Below are 22,996 nucleotides of genomic sequence, written 5' to 3'. Positions count from 1 at the left end.
ATAGATGTATTTGGAACTCTAAATCCAACACGGTTTGTGCTAGCTTCTTGAAACTTGACACAATAAAGTAGTTTCACGTTCTATCGCTATGTTTTGTTTCCTGTTGCTGTAGCCCTAAGCAGTGACTGGCGAGAAACACTTTCATGGAAAGGGGTTGCCAAGCTTCCAAAAATTACGAATCTCCAGAAATCTCAGCAAATACTTTTTCACCCAAACTGGATGATACTTTCAGGTAATGATCAGTACACTAAGGCGACTTGGTTCCCCACATTTCGTTCTGCTACGTTGAAGCGTTCGTTTCCAGTAACAGTTTGAATTTTTAGGTTTCACTCTGTTTTCTCCTATATTGATAGATGTATTTGGAACTCTAAATCCAACACGGTTTGTGCTAGCTTCTTGAAACTTGACACAATAAATTAGTTTCACGTTCTATCTCTATGCTTTGTTTGCTCTTGATGTAGCCCTATGCAGTGACTGGCGAGAAACACTTTCATGGAAAGGGGTTGCCAAGCTTCCAAAAATTACGAATCTCCAGAAATCTCAGCAAATACTTTTTCACCCAAACTGGATGATACTTTCAGGTAATGATCAGTACACTAAGGCGACTTGGTTCCCCACATTTCGTTCTTCTACGTTGAAGCGTTCGTTTCCAGTAACAGTTTGAATTTTTAGGTTTCACTCTGTTTTCTCCTATATTGATAGATGTATTTGGAACTCTAAATCCAACACGGTTTGTGCTAGCTTCTTGAAACTTGACACAATAAAGTAGTTTCACGTTCTATCTCTATGTTTTGTTTCCTGTTGCTGTAGCCCTAAGCAGTGACTGGCGAGAAACACTGTCATGGAAAGGGGTTGCCAAGCTTCCAAAAATTACGAATCTCCAGAAATCTCAGCAAATACTTTTTCACCCAAACTGGATGATACTTTCAGGTAATGATCAGTACACTAAGGCGACTTGGTTCCCAAAATTTCGTTCTTCTATGTTGAAGCATTCGTTTCCAGTAACAGTTTGAATTTTTAGGTTTCACTCTGTTTTCTCCTATATTGATAGATGTATTTGAAACTCTAAGTCCAACACGGTTTGTGCTAGCTTCTTGAAACTTGACACAATAAAGTAGTTTCACGTTCTATCTCTATGTTTTGTTTCCTCTTGATGTAGCCCTAAGCAGTGACTGGCGAGAAACACTTTCATGGAAAGGGGTTGCCAAGCTTCCAAAAATTACGAATCTCCAGAAATCTCAGCAAATACTTTTTCACCCAAACTGGATGATACTTTCAGGTAATGATCAGTACACTAAGGCGACTTGGTTCCCCACATTTCGTTCTTCTACGTTGAAGCGTTCGTTTCCAGTAACAGTTTGAATTTTTAGGTTTCACTCTGTTTTCTCCTATATTGATAGATGTATTTGGAACTCTAAATCCAACACGGTTTGTGCTAGCTTCTTGAAACTTGACACAATAAAGTAGTTTCACGTTCTATCGCTATGTTTTGTTTCCTGTTGCTGTAGCCCTAAGCAGTGACTGGCGAGAAACACTTTCATGGAAAGGGGTTGCCAAGCTTCCAAAAATTACGAATCTCCAGAAATCTCAGCAAATACTTTTTCACCCAAACTGGATGATACTTTCAGGTAATGATCAGTACACTAAGGCGACTTGGTTCCCCACATTTCGTTCTGCTACGTTGAAGCGTTCGTTTCCAGTAACAGTTTGAATTTTTAGGTTTCACTCTGTTTTCTCCTATATTGATAGATGTATTTGGAACTCTAAATCCAACACGGTTTGTGCTAGCTTCTTGAAACTTGACACAATAAATTAGTTTCACGTTCTATCTCTATGCTTTGTTTGCTCTTGATGTAGCCCTATGCAGTGACTGGCGAGAAACACTTTCATGGAAAGGGGTTGCCAAGCTTCCAAAAATTACGAATCTCCAGAAATCTCAGCAAATACTTTTTCACCCAAACTGGATGATACTTTCAGGTAATGATCAGTACACTAAGGCGACTTGGTTCCCCACATTTCGTTCTTCTACGTTGAAGCGTTCGTTTCCAGTAACAGTTTGAATTTTTAGGTTTCACTCTGTTTTCTCCTATATTGATAGATGTATTTGGAACTCTAAATCCAACACGGTTTGTGCTAGCTTCTTGAAACTTGACACAATAAAGTAGTTTCACGTTCTATCTCTATATTTTGTTTCCTGTTGCTGTAGCCCTAAGCAGTGACTGGCGAGAAACACTTTCATGGAAAGGGGTTGCCAAGCTTCCAAAAATTACGAATCTCCAGAAATCTCAGCAAATACTTTTTCACCCAAACTGGATGATACTTTCAGGTAATGATCAGTACACTAAGGCGACTTGGTTCCCCATATTTCGTTCTGCTATGTTGAAGCGTTCGTTTCCAGTAACATTTTTAATTTTTAGGTTTCACTCTGTTTTCTCCTATATTGATAGATTATTTGGAACTCTAAATCCAACATGGTTTGTGCTAGCTTCTTAAACTTGACACAATAAATTACTTTCACGTTCTATCTCTATGTTTTGTTCCCTCTTGATGTAGCCCTAAGCAGTGACTGGCGAGAAACACTTTCATGGAAAGGGGTTGCCAAGCTTCCAAAAATTACAAATCTCCAGAAATCTCAGCAAGTACTTTTTCACCGAAACTGGATGATACTTTCAGGTAATGATCAGTACACTAAGGCGACTTGGTTCCCCACAATTTGTTCTTCTACGTTGAAGCGTTCGTTTCCAGTAACAGTTTGAATTTTTAGGTTTCACTCTGTTTTCTCTTATATTGATAGATGTATTTGGAACTCTAAATCCAACACGGTTTGTGCTAGCTTCTTGAAACTTGACACAATAAAGTAGTTTCACGTTCTATCTCTATGTTTTGTTTCCTCTTGATGTAGCCCTAAGCAGTGACTGGCGAGAAACACTTTCATGGAAAGGGGTTGCCAAGCTTCCAAAAATTACGAATCTCCAGAAATCTCAGCAAATTCTTTTTCACCCAAACTGGATGATACTTTCAGGTAATGATCAGTACACTAAGGCGACTTGGTTTCCCAAATTTTGTTCTTCTATGTTGAAGCGTTCGTTTCCAGTAACAGTTTGAATTTTTAGATTTCACTCTGTTTACTCCTATATTGATAGATGTATTTGGAACTCTAAATCCAACACGGTTTGTGCTAGCTTCTTGAAACTTGACACAATGAATTAGTTTCACGTTCTATCTCTATGTTTTGTTTCCTCTTGATGTAGCCCTAAGCAGTGACTGGCGAGAAACACTTTCATGGAAAGGGGTTGCCAAGCTTCCAAAAATTACGAATCTCCAGAAATCTCAGCAAATATTTTTTCACCCAAACTGGATGATACTTTCAGGTAATGATCAGTACACTAAGGCGACTTGGTTCCCCAAATTTAGTTCTTCTATGTTGAAGCATTCGTTTCCAGTACCAGTTTGAATTTTTAGGTTTCACTCTGTTTACTCCTATATTGATAGATGTATTTGGAACTCTAAATCCAACAGGGTTTGTGCTAGCTTCTTGAAACTTGACAAAATAAATTAGTTTCACGTTCTATCTCTATGTTTTGTTTCCTCTTGATGTAGCCCTAAGCAGTGACTGGCGAGAAACACTTTCATGGAAAGGGGTTGCCAAGCTTCCAAAAATTACGAATCTCCAGAAATCTCAGCAAATACTTTTTCACCCAAACTGGATGATACTTTCAGGTAATGATCAGTACACTAAGCCCACTTGCTTCACCAAATTTCGTTCTTCTACGTTGAAGCGTTCGTTTCCAGTAACAGTTTGAATTTTTAGGTTCCACTCTGTTTACTCCTATATTGATAGATGTATTTGGAACTCTAAATCCAACACGGTTTGTGCTAGCTTCATGAAACTTGACACAGTAGAGTAGTTTCACGTTCTATCTCTATGTTTTGTTTCCTCTTGATGTAGCCCTAAGCAGTGACTGGCGAGAAACACTTTCATGGAAAGGGGTTGCCAAGCTTCCAAAAATTACGAATCTCCAGAAATCTCAGCAAATACTTTTTCACCCAAACTGGATGATACTTTCAGGTAATGATCAGTACACTAAGGCGACTTGGTTCCCCACATTTCGTTCTGCTACGTTGAAGCGTTCGTTTCCAGTAACAGTTTGAATTTTTAGGTTTCACTCTGTTTACTCCTATATTGATAGATGTATTTGGAACTCTAAATCCAACACGGTTTGTGCTAGCTTCTTGAAACTTGACACAATAAAGTAGTTTCACATTCTATCTCCATGTTTTGTTTCCTCTTGCTGTAGCCTAAGCAGTGACTGGCGAGAAACACTTTCATGGAAAGGGGTTGCCAAGCTTCCAAAAATTACGAATCTCCAGAAATCTCAGCAAATATTTTTTCACCCAAACTGGATGATACTTTCAGGTAATGATCAGTACACTAAGGCGACTTGGTTCCCCACATTTCGTTCTTCTACGTTGAAGCGTTCGTTTCCAGTAACAGTTTGAATTTTTAGGTTTCACTCTGTTTTCTCCTATATTGATAGATGTATTCGGAACTCTAAATCCAACAAGGTTTGTGCTACCTTCTTGAAACTTGACAGAATAAAGTAGTTTCAAGTTCTATCTCTATGTTTTGTTTCCTGTTGATGTAGCCCTAAGCAGTGACTGGCGAGAAACACTTTCATGGAAAGGGGTTGCCAAGCTTCCAAAAATTACGAATCTCCAGAAATCTCAGCAAATATTTTTTCACCCAAACTGGATGATACTTTCAGGTAATGATCAGTACACTAAGGCGACTTGGTTCCCCACATTTCGTTCTTCTACGTTGAAGCGTTCGTTTCCAGTAACAGTTTGATTTTTTAGGTTTCACTCTGTTTTCTCCTATATTGATAGATGTATTTGGAACTCTAAATCCAACACGGTTTGTGCTAGCTTCTTGAAACTTGACACAATAAAGTAGTTTCACGTTCTATCTCTATGTTTTGTTTCCTCTTGATGTAGCCCTAAGCAGTGACTGGCTAGAAACACTTTCATGGAAAGGGGTTGCCAAGCTTCCAAAAATTACAAATCTCCAGAAATCTCAGCAAATACTTTTTCACCCAAACTGGATGATACTTTCAGGTAATGATCAGTACACTAAGGCGACTTGGTTCCCCACATTTCGTTCTTCTACGTTGAAGCGTTCGTTTCCAGTAACAGTTTGAATTTTTAGGTTTCACTCTGTTTTCTCCTATATTGATAGATGTATTTGGAACTCTAAATCCAACACGGTTTGTGCTAGCTTCTTGAAACTTGACACAATAAATTAGTTTCACGTTCTATCTCTATGTTTTGTTTCCTCTTGATGTAGCCCTAAGCAGTGACTGGCGAGAAACACTTTCATGGAAAGGGGTTGCCAAGCTTCCAAAAATTACGAATCTCCAGAAATCTCAGCAAATACTTTTTCACCCAAACTGGATGATACTTTCAGGTAATGATCAGTACACTAAGGCGACTTGGTTCCCCACATTTCGTTCTTCTACGTTGAAGCGTTCGTTTCCAGTAACAGTTTGAATTTTTAGGTTTCACTCTGTTTTCTCCTATATTGATAGATGTATTTGGAACTCTAAATCCAACACGGTTTGTGCTAGCTTCTTGAAACTTGACACAATAAAGTAGTTTCACGTTCTATCTCTATGTTTTGTTTCCTGTTGCTGTAGCCCTAAGCAGTGACTGGCGAGAAACACTTTCATGGAAAGGGGTTGCCAAGCTTCCAAAAATTACGAATCTCCAGAAATCTCAGCAAATACTTTTTCACCCAAACTGGATGATACTTTCAGGTAATGATCAGTACACTAAGGCGACTTGGTTCCCCATATTTCGTTCTGCTATGTTGAAGCGTTCGTTTCCAGTAACATTTTTAACTTTTAGGTTTCACTCTGTTTTCTCCTATATTGATAGATTATTTGGAACTCTAAATCCAACACGGTTTGTGCTAGCTTCTTAAACTTGACACAATAAATTAGTTTCACGTTCTATCTCTATGTTTTGTTCCCTCTTGATGTAGCCCTAAGCAGTGACTGGCGAGAAACACTTTCATGGAAAGGGGTTGCCAAGCTTCCAAAAATTACGAATCTCCAGAAATCTCAGCAAATACTTTTTCACCCAAACTGGATGATACTTTCAGGTAATGATCAGTACACTAAGGCGACTTGGTTCCCCACATTTCGTTCTTCTACGTTGAAGCGTTCGTTTCCAGTAACAGTTTGAATTTTTAGGTTTCACTCTGTTTTCTCCTATATTGATAGATGTATTTGGAACTCTAAATCCAACACGGTTTGTGCTAGCTTCTTGAAACTTGACACAATAAAGTAGTTTCACGTTCTATCTCTATGTTTTGTTTCCTGTTGCTGTAGCCCTAAGCAGTGACTGGCGAGAAACACTTTCATGGAAAGGGGTTGCCAAGCTTCCAAAAATTACGAATCTCCAGAAATCTCAGCAAATACTTTTTCACCCAAACTGGATGATACTTTCAGGTAATGATCAGTACACTAAGGCGACTTGGTTCCCCATATTTCGTTCTGCTATGTTGAAGCGTTCGTTTCCAGTAACATTTTTAACTTTTAGGTTTCACTCTGTTTTCTCCTATATTGATAGATTATTTGGAACTCTAAATCCAACACGGTTTGTGCTAGCTTCTTAAACTTGACACAATAAATTAGTTTCACGTTCTATCTCTATGTTTTGTTCCCTCTTGATGTAGCCCTAAGCAGTGACTGGCGAGAAACACTTTCATGGAAAGGGGTTGCCAAGCTTCCAAAAATTACAAATCTCCAGAAATCTCAGCAAGTACTTTTTCACCGAAACTGGATGATACTTTCAGGTAATGATCAGTACACTAAGGCGACTTGGTTCCCCACAATTTGTTCTTCTACGTTGAAGCGTTCGTTTCCAGTAACAGTTTGAATTTTTAGGTTTCACTCTGTTTTCTCTTATATTGATAGATGTATTTGGAACTCTAAATCCAACACGGTTTGTGCTAGCTTCTTGAAACTTGACACAATAAAGTAGTTTCACGTTCTATCTCTATGTTTTGTTTCCTCTTGATGTAGCCCTAAGCAGTGACTGGCGAGAAACACTTTCATGGAAAGGGGTTGCCAAGCTTCCAAAAATTACGAATCTCCAGAAATCTCAGGAAATTCTTTTTCACCCAAACTGGATGATACTTTCAGGTAATGATCAGTACACTAAGGCGACTTGGTTTCCCAAATTTCGTTCTTCTATGTTGAAGCGTTCGTTTCCAGTAACAGTTTGAATTTTTAGGTTTCACTCTGTTTACTCCTATATTGATAGATGTATTTGGAACTCTAAATCCAACACGGTTTGTGCTAGCTTCTTGAAACTTGACACAATAAATTAGTTTCACGTTCTATCTCTATGTTTTGTTTCCTCTTGATGTATCCCTAAGCAGTGACTGGCGAGAAACACTTTCATGGAAAGGGGTTGCCAAGCTTCCAAAAATTACGAATCTCCAGAAATCTCAGCAAATATTTTTTCACCCAAACTGGATGATACTTTCAGGTAATGATCAGTACACTAAGGCGACTTGGTTCCCCAAATTTAGTTCTTCTATGTTGAAGCATTCGTTTCCAGTACCAGTTTGAATTTTTAGGTTTCACTCTGTTTACTCCTATATTGATAGATGTATTTGGAACTCTAAATCCAACAGGGTTTGTGCTAGCTTCTTGAAACTTGACAAAATAAATTAGTTTCACGTTCTATCTCTATGTTTTGTTTCCTCTTGATGTAGCCCTACGCAGTGACTGGCGAGAAACACTTTCATGGAAAGGGGTTGCCAAGCTTCCAAAAATTACGAATCTCCAGAAATCTCAGCAAATACTTTTTCACCCAAACTGGATGATACTTTCAGGTAATGATCAGTACACTAAGCCCACTTGCTTCACCAAATTTCGTTCTTCTACGTTGAAGCGTTCGTTTCCAGTAACAGTTTGAATTTTTAGGTTCCACTCTGTTTACTCCTATATTGATAGATGTATTTGGAACTCTAAATCCAACACGGTTTGTGCTAGCTTCATGAAACTTGACACAGTAGAGTAGTTTCACGTTCTATCTCTATGTTTTGTTTCCTCTTGATGTAGCCCTAAGCAGTGACTGGCGAGAAACACTTTCATGGAAAGGGGTTGCCAAGCTTCCAAAAATTACGAATCTCCAGAAATCTCAGCAAATACTTTTTCACCCAAACTGGATGATACTTTCAGGTAATGATCAGTACACTAAGGCGACTTGGTTCCCCACATTTCGTTCTGCTACGTTGAAGCGTTCATTTCCAGTAACAGTTTGAATTTTTAGGTTTCACTCTGTTTACTCCTATATTGATAGATGTATTTGGAACTCTAAATCCAACACGGTTTGTGCTAGCTTCTTGAAACTTGACACAATAAAGTAGTTTCACATTCTATCTCCATGTTTTGTTTCCTCTTGATGTAGCCTAAGCAGTGACTGGCGAGAAACACTTTCATGGAAAGGGGTTGCCAAGCTTCCAAAAATTACGAATCTCCAGAAATCTCAGCAAATATTTTTTCACCCAAACTGGATGATACTTTCAGGTAATGATCAGTACACTAAGGCGACTTGGTTCCCCACATTTCGTTCTTCTACGTTGAAGCGTTCGTTTCCAGTAACAGTTTGAATTTTTAGGTTTCACTCTGTTTTCTCCTATATTGATAGATGTATTCGGAACTCTAAATCCAACACGGTTTGTGCTAGCTTCTTGAAACTTGACAGAATAAAGTAGTTTCAAGTTCTATCTCTATGTTTTGTTTCCTGTTGATGTAGCCCTAAGCAGTGACTGGCGAGAAACACTTTCATGGAAAGGGGTTGCCAAGCTTCCAAAAATTACGAATCTCCAGAAATCTCAGCAAATATTTTTTCACCCAAACTGGATGATACTTTCAGGTAATGATCAGTACACTAAGGCGACTTGGTTCCCCACATTTCGTTCTTCTACGTTGAAGCGTTCGTTTCCAGTAACAGTTTGATTTTTTAGGTTTCACTCTGTTTTCTCCTATATTGATAGATGTATTTGGAACTCTAAATCCAACACGGTTTGTGCTAGCTTCTTGAAACTTGACACAATAAAGTAGTTTCACGTTCTATCTCTATGTTTTGTTTCCTCTTGATGTAGCCCTAAGCAGTGACTGGCTAGAAACACTTTCATGGAAAGGGGTTGCCAAGCTTCCAAAAATTACAAATCTCCAGAAATCTCAGCAAATACTTTTTCACCCAAACTGGATGATACTTTCAGGTAATGATCAGTACACTAAGGCGACTTGGTTCCCCACATTTCGTTCTTCTACGTTGAAGCGTTCGTTTCCAGTAACAGTTTGAATTTTTAGGTTTCACTCTGTTTTCTCCTATATTGATATATGTATTTGGAACTCTAAATCCAACACGGTTTGTGCTAGCTTCTTGAAACTTGACACAATAAATTAGTTTCACGTTCTATCTCTATGTTTTGTTTCCTCTTGATGTAGCCCTAAGCAGTGACTGGCGAGAAACACTTTCATGGAAAGGGGTTGCCAAGCTTCCAAAAATTACGAATCTCCAGAAATCTCAGCAAATACTTTTTCACCCAAACTGGATGATACTTTCAGGTAATGATCAGTACACTAAGGCGACTTGGTTCCCCACATTTCGTTCTTCTACGTTGAAGCGTTCGTTTCCAGTAACAGTTTGAATTTTTAGGTTTCACTCTGTTTTCTCCTATATTGATAGATGTATTTGGAACTCTAAATCCAACACGGTTTGTGCTAGCTTCTTGAAACTTGACACAATAAAGTAGTTTCACGTTCTATCTCTATGTTTTGTTTCCTGTTGCTGTAGCCCTAAGCAGTGACTGGCGAGAAACACTTTCATGGAAAGGGGTTGCCAAGCTTCCAAAAATTACGAATCTCCAGAAATCTCAGCAAATACTTTTTCACCCAAACTGGATGATACTTTCAGGTAATGATCAGTACACTAAGGCGACTTGGTTCCCCATATTTCGTTCTGCTATGTTGAAGCGTTCGTTTCCAGTAACATTTTTAATTTTTAGGTTTCACTCTGTTTTCTCCTATATTGATAGATTATTTGGAACTCTAAATCCAACACGGTTTGTGCTAGCTTCTTAAACTTGACACAATAAATTAGTTTCACGTTCTATCTCTATGTTTTGTTCCCTCTTGATGTAGCCCTAAGCAGTGACTGGCGAGAAACACTTTCATGGAAAGGGGTTGCCAAGCTTCCAAAAATTACGAATCTCCAGAAATCTCAGCAAACACTTTTTCACCCAAACTGGATGATACTTTCAGGTAATGATCAGTACACTAAGGCGACTTGGTTCCCCACATTTCGTTCTTCTACGTTGAAGCGTTCGTTTCCAGTAACAGTTTGAATTTTTAGGTTTCACTCTGTTTTCTCCTATATTGATAGATGTATTTGGAACTCTAAATCCAACACGGTTTGTGCTAGCTTCTTGAAACTTGACACAATAAAGTAGTTTCACGTTCTATCTCCATGTTTTGTTTCCTCTTGATGTAGCCCTAAGCAGTGACGGGCGAGAAACACTTTCATGGAAAGTGGTTGCCAAGCTTCCAAAAATTACGAATCTCCAGAAATCTCAGCAAATACTTTTTCACCCAAACTGGATGATACTTTCAGGTAATGATCAGTACACTAAGGCGACTTGGTTCCCAAAATTTCGTTCTTCTATGTTGAAGCATTCGTTTCCAGTAACAGTTTGAATTTTTAGGTTTCACTCTGTTTTCTCCTATATTGATAGATGTATTTGGAACTCTAAATCCAACACGGTTTGTGCTAGCTTCTTGAAACTTGACACAATAAAGTAGTTTCACGTTCTATCTCTATGTTTTGTTTCCTCTTGATGTAGCCCTAAGCAGTGACTGGCGAGAAACACTTTCATGGAAAGGGGTTGCCAAGCTTCCAAAAATTACGAATCTCCAGAAATCTCAGCAAATACTTTTTCACCCAAACTGGATGATACTTTCAGGTAATGATCAGTACACTAAGGCGACTTGGTTCCCCACATTTCGTTCTTCTACGTTGAAGCGTTCGTTTCCAGTAACAGTTTGAATTTTTAGGTTTCACTCTGTTTTCTCCTATATTGATAGATGTATTTGGAACTCTAAATCCAACACGGTTTGTGCTAGCTTCTTGAAACTTGACACAATAAAGTAGTTTCACGTTCTATCGCTATGTTTTGTTTCCTGTTGCTGTAGCCCTAAGCAGTGACTGGCGAGAAACACTTTCATGGAAAGGGGTTGCCAAGCTTCCAAAAATTACGAATCTCCAGAAATCTCAGCAAATACTTTTTCACCCAAACTGGATGATACTTTCAGGTAATGATCAGTACACTAAGGCGACTTGGTTCCCCACATTTCGTTCTGCTACGTTGAAGCGTTCGTTTCCAGTAACAGTTTGAATTTTTAGGTTTCACTCTGTTTTCTCCTATATTGATAGATGTATTTGGAACTCTAAATCCAACACGGTTTGTGCTAGCTTCTTGAAACTTGACACAATAAATTAGTTTCACGTTCTATCTCTATGCTTTCTTTGCTCTTGATGTAGCCCTATGCAGTGACTGGCGAGAAACACTTTCATGGAAAGGGGTTGCCAAGCTTCCAAAAATTACGAATCTCCAGAAATCTCAGCAAATACTTTTTCACCCAAACTGGATGATACTTTCAGGTAATGATCAGTACACTAAGGCGACTTGGTTCCCCACATTTCGTTCTTCTACGTTGAAGCGTTCGTTTCCAGTAACAGTTTGAATTTTTAGGTTTCACTCTGTTTTCTCCTATATTGATAGATGTATTTGGAACTCTAAATCCAACACGGTTTGTGCTAGCTTCTTGAAACTTGACACAATAAAGTAGTTTCACGTTCTATCTCTATGTTTTGTTTCCTGTTGCTGTAGCCCTAAGCAGTGACTGGCGAGAAACACTTTCATGGAAAGGGGTTGCCAAGCTTCCAAAAATTACGAATCTCCAGAAATCTCAGCAAATACTTTTTCACCCAAACTGGATGATACTTTCAGGTAATGATCAGTACACTAAGGCGACTTGGTTCCCAAAATTTCGTTCTTCTATGTTGAAGCATTCGTTTCCAGTAACAGTTTGAATTTTTAGGTTTCACTCTGTTTTCTCCTATATTGATAGATGTATTTGAAACTCTAAGTCCAACACGGTTTGTGCTAGCTTCTTGAAACTTGACACAATAAAGTAGTTTCACGTTCTATCTCTATGTTTTGTTTCCTCTTGATGTAGCCCTAAGCAGTGACTGGCGAGAAACACTTTCATGGAAAGGGGTTGCCAAGCTTCCAAAAATTACGAATCTCCAGAAATCTCAGCAAATACTTTTTCACCCAAACTGGATGATACTTTCAGGTAATGATCAGTACACTAAGGCGACTTGGTTCCCCACATTTCGTTCTTCTACGTTGAAGCGTTCGTTTCCAGTAACAGTTTGAATTTTTAGGTTTCACTCTGTTTTCTCCTATATTGATAGATGTATTTGGAACTCTAAATCCAACACGGTTTGTGCTAGCTTCTTGAAACTTGACACAATAAAGTAGTTTCACGTTCTATCGCTATGTTTTGTTTCCTGTTGCTGTAGCCCTAAGCAGTGACTGGCGAGAAACACTTTCATGGAAAGGGGTTGCCAAGCTTCCAAAAATTACGAATCTCCAGAAATCTCAGCAAATACTTTTTCACCCAAACTGGATGATACTTTCAGGTAATGATCAGTACACTAAGGCGACTTGGTTCCCCACATTTCGTTCTGCTACGTTGAAGCGTTCGTTTCCAGTAACAGTTTGAATTTTTAGGTTTCACTCTGTTTTCTCCTATATTGATAGATGTATTTGGAACTCTAAATCCAACACGGTTTGTGCTAGCTTCTTGAAACTTGACACAATAAATTAGTTTCACGTTCTATCTCTATGCTTTGTTTGCTCTTGATGTAGCCCTATGCAGTGACTGGCGAGAAACACTTTCATGGAAAGGGGTTGCCAAGCTTCCAAAAATTACGAATCTCCAGAAATCTCAGCAAATACTTTTTCACCCAAACTGGATGATACTTTCAGGTAATGATCAGTACACTAAGGCGACTTGGTTCCCCACATTTCGTTCTTCTACGTTGAAGCGTTCGTTTCCAGTAACAGTTTGAATTTTTAGGTTTCACTCTGTTTTCTCCTATATTGATAGATGTATTTGGAACTCTAAATCCAACACGGTTTGTGCTAGCTTCTTGAAACTTGACACAATAAAGTAGTTTCACGTTCTATCTCTATATTTTGTTTCCTGTTGCTGTAGCCCTAAGCAGTGACTGGCGAGAAACACTTTCATGGAAAGGGGTTGCCAAGCTTCCAAAAATTACGAATCTCCAGAAATCTCAGCAAATACTTTTTCACCCAAACTGGATGATACTTTCAGGTAATGATCAGTACACTAAGGCGACTTGGTTCCCCATATTTCGTTCTGCTATGTTGAAGCGTTCGTTTCCAGTAACATTTTTAATTTTTAGGTTTCACTCTGTTTTCTCCTATATTGATAGATTATTTGGAACTCTAAATCCAACATGGTTTGTGCTAGCTTCTTAAACTTGACACAATAAATTACTTTCACGTTCTATCTCTATGTTTTGTTCCCTCTTGATGTAGCCCTAAGCAGTGACTGGCGAGAAACACTTTCATGGAAAGGGGTTGCCAAGCTTCCAAAAATTACAAATCTCCAGAAATCTCAGCAAGTACTTTTTCACCGAAACTGGATGATACTTTCAGGTAATGATCAGTACACTAAGGCGACTTGGTTCCCCACAATTTGTTCTTCTACGTTGAAGCGTTCGTTTCCAGTAACAGTTTGAATTTTTAGGTTTCACTCTGTTTTCTCTTATATTGATAGATGTATTTGGAACTCTAAATCCAACACGGTTTGTGCTAGCTTCTTGAAACTTGACACAATAAAGTAGTTTCACGTTCTATCTCTATGTTTTGTTTCCTCTTGATGTAGCCCTAAGCAGTGACTGGCGAGAAACACTTTCATGGAAAGGGGTTGCCAAGCTTCCAAAAATTACGAATCTCCAGAAATCTCAGCAAATTCTTTTTCACCCAAACTGGATGATACTTTCAGGTAATGATCAGTACACTAAGGCGACTTGGTTTCCCAAATTTTGTTCTTCTATGTTGAAGCGTTCGTTTCCAGTAACAGTTTGAATTTTTAGATTTCACTCTGTTTACTCCTATATTGATAGATGTATTTGGAACTCTAAATCCAACACGGTTTGTGCTAGCTTCTTGAAACTTGACACAATGAATTAGTTTCACGTTCTATCTCTATGTTTTGTTTCCTCTTGATGTAGCCCTAAGCAGTGACTGGCGAGAAACACTTTCATGGAAAGGGGTTGCCAAGCTTCCAAAAATTACGAATCTCCAGAAATCTCAGCAAATATTTTTTCACCCAAACTGGATGATACTTTCAGGTAATGATCAGTACACTAAGGCGACTTGGTTCCCCAAATTTAGTTCTTCTATGTTGAAGCATTCGTTTCCAGTACCAGTTTGAATTTTTAGGTTTCACTCTGTTTACTCCTATATTGATAGATGTATTTGGAACTCTAAATCCAACAGGGTTTGTGCTAGCTTCTTGAAACTTGACAAAATAAATTAGTTTCACGTTCTATCTCTATGTTTTGTTTCCTCTTGATGTAGCCCTAAGCAGTGACTGGCGAGAAACACTTTCATGGAAAGGGGTTGCCAAGCTTCCAAAAATTACGAATCTCCAGAAATCTCAGCAAATACTTTTTCACCCAAACTGGATGATACTTTCAGGTAATGATCAGTACACTAAGCCCACTTGCTTCACCAAATTTCGTTCTTCTACGTTGAAGCGTTCGTTTCCAGTAACAGTTTGAATTTTTAGGTTCCACTCTGTTTACTCCTATATTGATAGATGTATTTGGAACTCTAAATCCAACACGGTTTGTGCTAGCTTCATGAAACTTGACACAGTAGAGTAGTTTCACGTTCTATCTCTATGTTTTGTTTCCTCTTGATGTAGCCCTAAGCAGTGACTGGCGAGAAACACTTTCATGGAAAGGGGTTGCCAAGCTTCCAAAAATTACGAATCTCCAGAAATCTCAGCAAATACTTTTTCACCCAAACTGGATGATACTTTCAGGTAATGATCAGTACACTAAGGCGACTTGGTTCCCCACATTTCGTTCTGCTACGTTGAAGCGTTCGTTTCCAGTAACAGTTTGAATTTTTAGGTTTCACTCTGTTTACTCCTATATTGATAGATGTATTTGGAACTCTAAATCCAACACGGTTTGTGCTAGCTTCTTGAAACTTGACACAATAAAGTAGTTTCACATTCTATCTCCATGTTTTGTTTCCTCTTGCTGTAGCCTAAGCAGTGACTGGCGAGAAACACTTTCATGGAAAGGGGTTGCCAAGCTTCCAAAAATTACGAATCTCCAGAAATCTCAGCAAATATTTTTTCACCCAAACTGGATGATACTTTCAGGTAATGATCAGTACACTAAGGCGACTTGGTTCCCCACATTTCGTTCTTCTACGTTGAAGCGTTCGTTTCCAGTAACAGTTTGAATTTTTAGGTTTCACTCTGTTTTCTCCTATATTGATAGATGTATTCGGAACTCTAAATCCAACAAGGTTTGTGCTACCTTCTTGAAACTTGACAGAATAAAGTAGTTTCAAGTTCTATCTCTATGTTTTGTTTCCTGTTGATGTAGCCCTAAGCAGTGACTGGCGAGAAACACTTTCATGGAAAGGGGTTGCCAAGCTTCCAAAAATTACGAATCTCCAGAAATCTCAGCAAATATTTTTTCACCCAAACTGGATGATACTTTCAGGTAATGATCAGTACACTAAGGCGACTTGGTTCCCCACATTTCGTTCTTCTACGTTGAAGCGTTCGTTTCCAGTAACAGTTTGATTTTTTAGGTTTCACTCTGTTTTCTCCTATATTGATAGATGTATTTGGAACTCTAAATCCAACACGGTTTGTGCTAGCTTCTTGAAACTTGACACAATAAAGTAGTTTCACGTTCTATCTCTATGTTTTGTTTCCTCTTGATGTAGCCCTAAGCAGTGACTGGCTAGAAACACTTTCATGGAAAGGGGTTGCCAAGCTTCCAAAAATTACAAATCTCCAGAAATCTCAGCAAATACTTTTTCACCCAAACTGGATGATACTTTCAGGTAATGATCAGTACACTAAGGCGACTTGGTTCCCCACATTTCGTTCTTCTACGTTGAAGCGTTCGTTTCCAGTAACAGTTTGAATTTTTAGGTTTCACTCTGTTTTCTCCTATATTGATAGATGTATTTGGAACTCTAAATCCAACACGGTTTGTGCTAGCTTCTTGAAACTTGACACAATAAATTAGTTTCACGTTCTATCTCTATGTTTTGTTTCCTCTTGATGTAGCCCTAAGCAGTGACTGGCGAGAAACACTTTCATGGAAAGGGGTTGCCAAGCTTCCAAAAATTACGAATCTCCAGAAATCTCAGCAAATACTTTTTCACCCAAACTGGATGATACTTTCAGGTAATGATCAGTACACTAAGGCGACTTGGTTCCCCACATTTCGTTCTTCTACGTTGAAGCGTTCGTTTCCAGTAACAGTTTGAATTTTTAGGTTTCACTCTGTTTTCTCCTATATTGATAGATGTATTTGGAACTCTAAATCCAACACGGTTTGTGCTAGCTTCTTGAAACTTGACACAATAAAGTAGTTTCACGTTCTATCTCTATGTTTTGTTTCCTGTTGCTGTAGCCCTAAGCAGTGACTGGCGAGAAACACTTTCATGGAAAGGGGTTGCCAAGCTTCCAAAAATTACGAATCTCCAGAAATCTCAGCAAATACTTTTTCACCCAAACTGGATGATACTTTCAGGTAATGATCAGTACACTAAGGCGACTTGGTTCCCCATATTTCGTTCTGCTATGTTGAAGCGTTCGTTTCCAGTAACATTTTTAACTTTTAGGTTTCACTCTGTTTTCTCCTATATTGATAGATTATTTGGAACTCTAAATCCAACACGGTTTGTGCTAGCTTCTTAAACTTGACACAATAAATTAGTTTCACGTTCTATCTCTATGTTTTGTTCCCTCTTGATGTAGCCCTAAGCAGTGACTGGCGAGAAACACTTTCATGGAAAGGGGTTGCCAAGCTTCCAAAAATTACGAATCTCCAGAAATCTCAGCAAATACTTTTTCACCCAAACTGGATGATACTTTCAGGTAATGATCAGTACACTAAGGCGACTTGGTTCCCCACATTTCGTTCTTCTACGTTGAAGCGTTCGTTTCCAGTAACAGTTTGAATTTTTAGGTTTCACTCTGTTTTCTCCTATATTGATAGATGTATTTGGAACTCTAAATCCAACACGGTTTGTGCTAGCTTCTTGAAACTTGACACAATAAAGTAGTTTCACGTTCTATCTCTATGTTTTGTTTCCTGTTGCTGTAGCCCTAAGCAGTGACTGGCGAGAAACACTTTCATGGAAAGGGGTTGCCAAGCTTCCAAAAATTACGAATCTCCAGAAATCTCAGCAAATACTTTTTCACCCAAACTGGATGATACTTTCAGGTAATGATCAGTACACTAAGGCGACTTGGTTCCCCATATTTCGTTCTGCTATGTTGAAGCGTTCGTTTCCAGTAACATTTTTAACTTTTAGGTTTCACTCTGTTTTCTCCTATATTGATAGATTATTTGGAACTCTAAATCCAACACGGTTTGTGCTAGCTTCTTAAACTTGACACAATAAATTAGTTTCACGTTCTATCTCTATGTTTTGTTCCCTCTTGATGTAGCCCTAAGCAGTGACTGGCGAGAAACACTTTCATGGAAAGGGGTTGCCAAGCTTCCAAAAATTACAAATCTCCAGAAATCTCAGCAAGTACTTTTTCACCGAAACTGGATGATACTTTCAGGTAATGATCAGTACACTAAGGCGACTTGGTTCCCCACAATTTGTTCTTCTACGTTGAAGCGTTCGTTTCCAGTAACAGTTTGAATTTTTAGGTTTCACTCTGTTTTCTCTTATATTGATAGATGTATTTGGAACTCTAAATCCAACACGGTTTGTGCTAGCTTCTTGAAACTTGACACAATAAAGTAGTTTCACGTTCTATCTCTATGTTTTGTTTCCTCTTGATGTAGCCCTAAGCAGTGACTGGCGAGAAACACTTTCATGGAAAGGGGTTGCCAAGCTTCCAAAAATTACGAATCTCCAGAAATCTCAGGAAATTCTTTTTCACCCAAACTGGATGATACTTTCAGGTAATGATCAGTACACTAAGGCGACTTGGTTTCCCAAATTTTGTTCTTCTATGTTGAAGCGTTCGTTTCCAGTAACAGTTTGAATTTTTAGATTTCACTCTGTTTACTCCTATATTGATAGATGTATTTGGAACTCTAAATCCAACACGGTTTGTGCTAGCTTCTTGAAACTTGACACAATGAATTAGTTTCACGTTCTATCTCTATGTTTTGTTTCCTCTTGATGTAGCCCTAAGCAGTGACTGGCGAGAAACACTTTCATGGAAAGGGGTTGCCAAGCTTCCAAAAATTACGAATCTCCAGAAATCTCAGCAAATATTTTTTCACCCAAACTGGATGATACTTTCAGGTAATGATCAGTACACTAAGGCGACTTGGTTCCCCAAATTTAGTTCTTCTATGTTGAAGCATTCGTTTCCAGTACCAGTTTGAATTTTTAGGTTTCACTCTGTTTACTCCTATATTGATAGATGTATTTGGAACTCTAAATCCAACAGGGTTTGTGCTAGCTTCTTGAAACTTGACAAAATAAATTAGTTTCACGTTCTATCTCTATGTTTTGTTTCCTCTTGATGTAGCCCTACGCAGTGACTGGCGAGAAACACTTTCATGGAAAGGGGTTGCCAAGCTTCCAAAAATTACGAATCTCCAGAAATCTCAGCAAATACTTTTTCACCCAAACTGGATGATACTTTCAGGTAATGATCAGTACACTAAGCCCACTTGCTTCACCAAATTTCGTTCTTCTACGTTGAAGCGTTCGTTTCCAGTAACAGTTTGAATTTTTAGGTTCCACTCTGTTTACTCCTATATTGATAGATGTATTTGGAACTCTAAATCCAACACGGTTTGTGCTAGCTTCATGAAACTTGACACAGTAGAGTAGTTTCACGTTCTATCTCTATGTTTTGTTTCCTCTTGATGTAGCCCTAAGCAGTGACTGGCGAGAAACACTTTCATGGAAAGGGGTTGCCAAGCTTCCAAAAATTACGAATCTCCAGAAATCTCAGCAAATACTTTTTCACCCAAACTGGATGATACTTTCAGGTAATGATCAGTACACTAAGGCGACTTGGTTCCCCACATTTCGTTCTGCTACGTTGAAGCGTTCATTTCCAGTAACAGTTTGAATTTTTAGGTTTCACTCTGTTTACTCCTATATTGATAGATGTATTTGGAACTCTAAATCCAACACGGTTTGTGCTAGCTTCTTGAAACTTGACACAATAAAGTAGTTTCACATTCTATCTCCATGTTTTGTTTCCTCTTGATGTAGCCTAAGCAGTGACTGGCGAGAAACACTTTCATGGAAAGGGGTTGCCAAGCTTCCAAAAATTACGAATCTCCAGAAATCTCAGCAAATATTTTTTCACCCAAACTGGATGATACTTTCAGGTAATGATCAGTACACTAAGGCGACTTGGTTCCCCACATTTCGTTCTTCTACGTTGAAGCGTTCGTTTCCAGTAACAGTTTGAATTTTTAGGTTTCACTCTGTTTTCTCCTATATTGATAGATGTATTCGGAACTCTAAATCCAACACGGTTTGTGCTAGCTTCTTGAAACTTGACAGAATAAAGTAGTTTCAAGTTCTATCTCTATGTTTTGTTTCCTGTTGATGTAGCCCTAAGCAGTGACTGGCGAGAAACACTTTCATGGAAAGGGGTTGCCAAGCTTCCAAAAATTACGAATCTCCAGAAATCTCAGCAAATATTTTTTCACCCAAACTGGATGATACTTTCAGGTAATGATCAGTACACTAAGGCGACTTGGTTCCCCACATTTCGTTCTTCTACGTTGAAGCGTTCGTTTCCAGTAACAGTTTGATTTTTTAGGTTTCACTCTGTTTTCTCCTATATTGATAGATGTATTTGGAACTCTAAATCCAACACGGTTTGTGCTAGCTTCTTGAAACTTGACACAATAAAGTAGTTTCACGTTCTATCTCTATGTTTTGTTTCCTCTTGATGTAGCCCTAAGCAGTGACTGGCTAGAAACACTTTCATGGAAAGGGGTTGCCAAGCTTCCAAAAATTACAAATCTCCAGAAATCTCAGCAAATACTTTTTCACCCAAACTGGATGATACTTTCAGGTAATGATCAGTACACTAAGGCGACTTGGTTCCCCACATTTCGTTCTTCTACGTTGAAGCGTTCGTTTCCAGTAACAGTTTGAATTTTTAGGTTTCACTCTGTTTTCTCCTATATTGATAGATGTATTTGGAACTCTAAATCCAACACGGTTTGTGCTAGCTTCTTGAAACTTGACACAATAAATTAGTTTCACGTTCTATCTCTATGTTTTGTTTCCTCTTGATGTAGCCCTAAGCAGTGACTGGCGAGAAACACTTTCATGGAAAGGGGTTGCCAAGCTTCCAAAAATTACGAATCTCCAGAAATCTCAGCAAATACTTTTTCACCCAAACTGGATGATACTTTCAGGTAATGATCAGTACACTAAGGCGACTTGGTTCCCCACATTTCGTTCTTCTACGTTGAAGCGTTCGTTTCCAGTAACAGTTTGAATTTTTAGGTTTCACTCTGTTTTCTCCTATATTGATAGATGTATTTGGAACTCTAAATCCAACACGGTTTGTGCTAGCTTCTTGAAACTTGACACAATAAAGTAGTTTCACGTTCTATCTCTATGTTTTGTTTCCTGTTGCTGTAGCCCTAAGCAGTGACTGGCGAGAAACACTTTCATGGAAAGGGGTTGCCAAGCTTCCAAAAATTACGAATCTCCAGAAATCTCAGCAAATACTTTTTCACCCAAACTGGATGATACTTTCAGGTAATGATCAGTACACTAAGGCGACTTGGTTCCCCATATTTCGTTCTGCTATGTTGAAGCGTTCGTTTCCAGTAACATTTTTAATTTTTAGGTTTCACTCTGTTTTCTCCTATATTGATAGATTATTTGGAACTCTAAATCCAACACGGTTTGTGCTAGCTTCTTAAACTTGACACAATAAATTAGTTTCACGTTCTATCTCTATGTTTTGTTCCCTCTTGATGTAGCCCTAAGCAGTGACTGGCGAGAAACACTTTCATGGAAAGGGGTTGCCAAGCTTCCAAAAATTACGAATCTCCAGAAATCTCAGCAAATACTTTTTCACCCAAACTGGATGATACTTTCAGGTAATGATCAGTACACTAAGGCGACTTGGTTCCCCACATTTCGTTCTGCTACGTTGAAGCGTTCGTTTCCAGTAACAGTTTGAATTTTTAGGTTTCACTCTGTTTTCTCCTATATTGATAGATGTATTTGGAACTCTAAATCCAACACGGTTTGTGCTAGCTTCTTGAAACTTGACACAATAAATTAGTTTCACGTTCTATCTCTATGCTTTGTTTGCTCTTGATGTAGCCCTATGCAGTGACTGGCGAGAAACACTTTCATGGAAAGGGGTTGCCAAGCTTCCAAAAATTACGAATCTCCAGAAATCTCAGCAAATACTTTTTCACCCAAACTGGATGATACTTTCAGGTAATGATCAGTACACTAAGGCGACTTGGTTCCCCACATTTCGTTCTTCTACGTTGAAGCGTTCGTTTCCAGTAACAGTTTGAATTTTTAGGTTTCACTCTGTTTTCTCCTATATTGATAGATGTATTTGGAACTCTAAATCCAACACGGTTTGTGCTAGCTTCTTGAAACTTGACACAATAAAGTAGTTTCACGTTCTATCTCTATGTTTTGTTTCCTGTTGCTGTAGCCCTAAGCAGTGACTGGCGAGAAACACTTTCATGGAAAGGGGTTGCCAAGCTTCCAAAAATTACGAATCTCCAGAAATCTCAGCAAATACTTTTTCACCCAAACTGGATGATACTTTCAGGTAATGATCAGTACACTAAGGCGACTTGGTTCCCCACATTTCGTTCTGCTACGTTGAAGCGTTCATTTCCAGTAACAGTTTGAATTTTTAGGTTTCACTCTGTTTACTCCTATATTGATAGATGTATTTGGAACTCTAAATCCAACACGGTTTGTGCTAGCTTCTTGAAACTTGACACAATAAAGTAGTTTCACATTCTATCTCCATGTTTTGTTTCCTCTTGCTGTAGCCTAAGCAGTGACTGGCGAGAAACACTTTCATGGAAAGGGGTTGCCAAGCTTCCAAAAATTACGAATCTCCAGAAATCTCAGCAAATATTTTTTCACCCAAACTGGATGATACTTTCAGGTAATGATCAGTACACTAAGGCGACTTGGTTCCCCACATTTCGTTCTTCTACGTTGAAGCGTTCGTTTCCAGTAACAGTTTGAATTTTTAGGTTTCACTCTGTTTTCTCCTATATTGATAGATGTATTCGGAACTCTAAATCCAACACGGTTTGTGCTAGCTTCTTGAAACTTGACAGAATAAAGTAGTTTCAAGTTCTATCTCTATGTTTTGTTTCCTGTTGATGTAGCCCTAAGCAGTGACTGGCGAGAAACACTTTCATGGAAAGGGGTTGCCAAGCTTCCAAAAATTACGAATCTCCAGAAATCTCAGCAAATATTTTTTCACCCAAACTGGATGATACTTTCAGGTAATGATCAGTACACTAAGGCGACTTGGTTCCCCACATTTCGTTCTTCTACGTTGAAGCGTTCGTTTCCAGTAACAGTTTGATTTTTTAGGTTTCACTC

This window comes from Spermophilus citellus (genome assembly GCF_964194105.1).
Source record: "Spermophilus citellus genome assembly, chromosome: 8".
Taxonomy (NCBI): Eukaryota; Metazoa; Chordata; class Mammalia; order Rodentia; family Sciuridae; genus Spermophilus; species Spermophilus citellus.
Note: the sequence above shows the minus strand (reverse complement) of the source record.